The following is a 6,054-nucleotide window of genomic DNA, read 5'->3' on the forward strand; positions in this document are numbered from 1 at the left end:
GGTTATATGAGGGAATAGCAGGAATTGAACCCCCATAATTCGTTTAGCTAAGCAGGTTAGATCAGTGATGAGAGTGTTAGAGTTCGTTAACCTACATATTACAGTCCATGTAGGTCCACTACTGCTTACAGGATTGGTATGGGGAATCATTACCGCTCAATATGCACGTATGATATATAATCACTGATTTTCTCAAAAAAAGCGGTGAAATTCTGCGAAGAAGAAAATGCATTACCATGAGTCGGAGACTAACCGACTATGTAGCGCGCACCGAGTGGGGTACTTAAATTAATGCAAGCCGCGGACACAGCGCCCTCTTGCTCGCCTCCGCCTCACCAGTTACACTACAAAACGCTGGTGTTGTGTTTTCCACACATCAGCATTAAGGTATAACCTTCACACACACTGCGCCTATCATAATGGAGCATCACCATTGAGCGCCAAGTGCTCACGAAATTCTTCACATATTCTGCACTTGTCGCGAAGAAGGTGAAAGCTCACAAGTCTCCAAAGTGTGGGAAGAGCTTCAGTCAGCTTGGAGGTATGAAGACTCGCATGGTGCATTCGGGTGAGAAGCCTCACGAGTGTCCTGAGTGTGGGAGGAGATTCGGGGGTGGGGGTTCCGCGACGCTGGCCCTCACGGGATTGGGGGTGCTCCGACGGAACCCCCAAAGTGATAAGCCAAGAATACGAGATCTCTCTTCATTGTATTTGATTTAATCATTATAACGGCTATCCAATAATTTTATTTCTGTATAATAATTTATGGTTATTTACTAATCATTATTAGTCACCATAATTAATTCCACTTATTCGTTATAATGAGCTACTAGGCTTCATTTAAGGATTATCAATTATTAAATCATTAATTATGACTTATTAATTAATTATTTGTTTAAATAATTAATTATTATAACATAAACAAGTCCCCCACTCAGTGAGCGTTTTCTTCCAACCGCAGAAATCAACAATCATAATCACGTAAGACGTGCATACGTGATTTATAATTTTAGTGTAATCCCCAGAGCGGATTACAAAAAGGTCCAAAAAATGATCCAGTAAATTGGTCCACCATTTTGGGGCCAACCCTGTTTATCATACACATCAATGACATAGATGAGAATATTACAAACCACATCATCAAATATGTAGATGACACTGAGATCTATGGTAAAGTGGGGGAAGTGAAAGTGATATTGAGGCCTTAGAAATAGATCTACACGAACTCCACAAATGGGCAGATGGCTGGCAAATGCTTTTTTAATGTCTATAAATGCAAGACCTTACATGTGGGGGCATAAGAATTTACGTCACAACTACCAAATTGACAGCACTACCTTATAACGTATGAAGAAAAGGACCTTGGTATCAGAAGCCATCATTCACTAAAAGTTGCACAACAAGTGGGAACGGCAGTAATAAAAGCGAACCAAACTTTGGGAATAATCAAGCGTGTCTTTACCTTCAAGGAAAAGAAAGTAGTCGTTTAGTTGTGGTCTGGTGAGCCCCTCCCACCCTGGATTACTACATCCAGGCATGGAGACCTCATCTTCAGAAAGACATTTCTACTCTCACAAGACGCTACAGCCTCGACACAGAGCAGATGGCCAGATTCTGGCCATACTTGAGATACCCGCTCTCGTCCCGCATTCTTACGGGCTATTCATGCCCGTGCCACCTCTTGGGTGGCTTAATCTTTATCAATCAATCGTCCCGCATTCGAGCTCTCTACCCCCCCCCCCCAGGCCTCGCTCAAGCTCTCTGCTCCAGGCCTCGTCTAGGCTATCACCACACAACGTTACATTTACAACCGACTGCTGTAACCAAGACTATATTAATAAACATACAGAAAACCACAATTCTCTTTTGAGTCTTGTCACTCAAACTCGTATCCGTTACAGTCCGTTGCAGTCAAGGATAGAACCAGTGAAGAGCAGTGGTGCCATAGGCACAATCAGAGAACACTGTATAAACATCAGAGGTCCACGGTTGTTCAATGTCCTCCCAGCGAGTATAAGAAATATTGCCGGAACAACCGTGGACATCTTCAAGAGAAAACTGGACTGTTTTCTAAGATGGTGCAGGCGATGAGTCACAATAACGTGGCTAAAGTATGATGACCAGACCACACAGTAGAATGTGAAGGGACGACGACGTTTCGGTCCATCCTGGACCATTATCAAGTCGATTCCATTATCGACTTGATAATGGTCCAGGACGGACCGAAACGTCGTCGTCCCTTCACATTCTAAGAGAAGTTCCGGATCAGCCGGGCCGTGGTGGGTATGTGGGCCTGCGGGCCGCTCCAAGCAACAGCCTGGTGGACCAAACTCTCACAAGTCGAGCCTGGCCTCGGGCCGGGCTTGGGGAGTAGAAGAACCCCCAGAACCCCATCAAGCAGGTATTAAGGCTCAGTCAATCGGCAGCATTACTTGACTGGTGACACATAAATAACCCGATCGTATTCAAGTCATTCTGGCTTAGTACTTTACCCTTATGACTATCTTACACCTCTCCTGGTAACTACTGGGTTGTACAGAATCAAGGGTTCACTATCTTCCTTGTATGAACACCTTCCCATACTGGTATCATGATGACAGACGTGCAAAGCAGCTAAGTCAGCATGTAACAAAGATGAAATTGAACAAATCCACAAGGGCCGTGACGAGGACTCGAACCTTCGTCCGAGATCATCCCAGACGCTGCCTTTATCGACCTAGGTTCGAATGCTCGTCACGGCCCTTGTGGATTTGTTCATTTGATGCATCACGCTATTGTGATTTCTGTGTGTAATAAAATTGAATTAGACCTAGACATAGGCCTGTTAAAGGTCCCCTCGACGTGTCCTGATGATTTTATCTACAAAGATTGACTTAAGTCAAGTTGAATCAGAAAGCCTTTACTTGACCTTTGTGTTGTATGTTTAAGATCTCCCTAAAATTTAATATGTATACCTTTTATTAATGTTCTAATAAACCGTAACTACGTATCTGTTAATACTAAACTTTTTGTTCCATCGCGAAGATTGTTTAAGTCTATGCAAATATCCAGTGTTATTGGTACCGTGTTATTAATTCTCCGTTGTATTGGATCTGCCAGAAATGCAACTTGAAAGTCTTGTGATGACAAAGAAAAGTTGCATAATCCCTTGTGTTTTATAAAACAAACCAAGGCTTATAGCCGGTACTGAAGGAGAGGCAGGTCTTACCTGCTGGTGGTGCTCCCTGCTGGGTAATGGTAGCAACAGAGGCATCTTGTACACACACATTACAAACTACACACGCGCACACACCGCGCTGAATAATATAGTCGGCTCCAGCATCTGGCCAGTCCAATTCTCAACATTTACTAACCTGTCCGAAATGGTATGTGTAGGCTAGCTAGGGTGTTTGTAAGGTGCTATGCTGCTTAATGGTTTTATTAGGCGTCTCAGCCGGGAACATAGGCTTATTGAGCTTACCGAGGTCTTCCTGAGGCAACAAAAGATATTTTCCTGGATGCTGTCCACAACAGTTGCCTAGTTCACAGGTACTTATTTACTACTGGGTGAAACGAAACTCTTCTGTTAAGCTTCACTCGCAGCTACCGCGGGAGTGGGACCCGAGACCTCTCGACTGTGAACAGATTGTGTTTAACACTACGCCAACTCTGTAATAATCTTCAATGTAACCTATGCGTTTAAAAATGAGGTATTTAACATCCCCTTTGGCGAAATAACATGTGGTCATGCAGTTGATACCTGGTTGATGGGGTTCTGGGAGTTGTATTATGTGGTCATGCAGTTGATACCTGGTTGATGGGGTTCTGGGAGTTGTATTATGTGGTCATGCAGTTGATACCTGGTTGATGGGGTTCTGGGAGTTGTATTATGTGGTCATGCAGTTGATACCTGGTTGATGGGGTTCTGGGAGTTGTATTATGTGGTCATGCAGTTGATACCTGGTTGATGGGGTTCTGGGAGTTGTATTATGTGGTCATGCAGTTGATACCTGGTTGATGGGGTTCTGGGAGTTGTATTATGTGGTCATGCAGTTGATACCTGGTTGATGGGGTTCTGGGAGTTGTATTATGTGGTCATGCAGTTGATACCTGGTTGATGGGGTTCTGGGAGTTGTATTATGTGGTCATGCAGTTGATACCTGGTTGATGGGGTTCTGGGAGTTGTATTATGTGGTCATGCAGTTGATACCTGGTTGATGGGGTTCTGGGAGTTGTATTATGTGGTCATGCAGTTGATACCTGGTTGATGGGGTTCTGGGAGTTGTATTATGTGGTCATGCAGTTGATACCTGGTTGATGGGGTTCTGGGAGTTGTATTATGTGGTCATGCAGTTGATACCTGGTTGATGGGGTTCTGGGAGTTGTATTATGTGGTCATGCAGTTGATACCTGGTTGATGGGGTTCTGGGAGTTGTATTATGTGGTCATGCAGTTGATACCTGGTTGATGGGGTTCTGGGAGTTGTATTATGTGGTCATGCAGTTGATACCTGGTTGATGGGGTTCTGGGAGTTGTATTTATAAAACAACCTGGTTTCTATAAGGGAGTAAATGGTTTAGACTCACTTTATATGGTGATTCTAAACATGGTCGAGTCGGTTTAGAATCACATGGTGATTGTAAACATAGTCGGGTCGGGATTGGCAGTAAACGAGGGGAAAAAAGTGACATGTGACACTGTGTCAAAGTGAGACCCTCGTGAAAATTGCTGATTTTATTTGGATCAAAGCCGCCAGCAGCGACTAGTTTTTTGTGCACCCCTTAATCACCCTGTGAGCGGTAACGCAAAATGATTACAAGGGGCGTAAAAGGTCTTGATCAGATTTGTTATTTGACATCTTTATTATGTCTTATATTCTTGCATGGGTGATGTCATGTACATCAATGATATCATATATGTCAGTGGTGTATATGCCCGAAAAGTGTTGGTCCCAAAATGGACCCTTGTGGTACCTCACCACATTTCACCAGTTGACCAGACCACACACTAGAAAGTGAAGGGACGACGACGTTTCGGTCCGTCCTGGACCATTCTCAAGTCGATCAAGTCTCTCACAATCGACTTGAGAATGGTCCAGGATGGACCGAAACGTCGTCGTCCCTTCACTTTCAAGTGTGTAGTTTGGTCAACATATTTCAGCCACGTTATTGTGACTCCTCGTCTGCACATTTCACCACATTCATTTCCGTTTCCCATGACCCTTTGTTTTCGTTGTTCTAACCTTTGTTCTAACCTTTGTTTTAGCCATTGTTTTAGCCATTGTTTTAGCCATTGTTTTAGCCATTACAGTATTCTACCTTATTAAAGGCTTTAGCAAAGTCCACGCATAGTAGTACATCTACCAGAAGGCCTTTTTATCGGAGTAGATGGTAACCGTTTTAAAAAAATGTGAACAAGTTTGAAAAGCAAGATCTATTTTGAACAAACCCATGTTGCGTTCATTTTACAAGATTGTTCTTTGTGAGATGGTGAATAATTCTCTCGCTTAGGATTCTCTCCACGAACTTGCAGATGTGTGATGTCAAGATGATCGGACGATAGTTTTTGTACTGAGCTCTTTCTTTTTCTTTTTTTTTGAGATATATACAAGAGTTGTTACATTCTTGTACAGCCACTAGTACGCGTAGCGTTTCGGGCAGGTCCCTGGAATACGATCCCTTGCCGCGAAGAATCGTTTACTTCCCTTTCTCGGATTTCTAGAATCGGATTCCTTCCCTTTCTAAAAATAGGGGTGGCATTTCCACATTTTCAATCTAGGTGAACTATCCCTTGGCCCAGAGATTTTCTGAAAAGGAGTTTGTGTAAGCATAGTTCACCTGTCAGTTCCTTTACGACTCTGGATTGAATTCCACGCACACCTGGGACTTTTGAGTCTATTTTGTCAATGCTCTTCCTGACTATGTCGCACACTATGGCCTTGTAGCCTTTAACTGTTCCTGATACGTGAGTTGACCTAGTTCTGGAATGATTTTTGTTGTCCTGATACGCGAGTTGACCTAGTTCTGGAATGATTTTTGTTGCTTGGTGTTGCACTTTCTTCAGAGTAATTGTCCT

This window comes from Procambarus clarkii, chromosome 22, assembly GCF_040958095.1.
Source record: "Procambarus clarkii isolate CNS0578487 chromosome 22, FALCON_Pclarkii_2.0, whole genome shotgun sequence".
Lineage (NCBI taxonomy): Eukaryota > Metazoa > Arthropoda > Malacostraca > Decapoda > Cambaridae > Procambarus > Procambarus clarkii.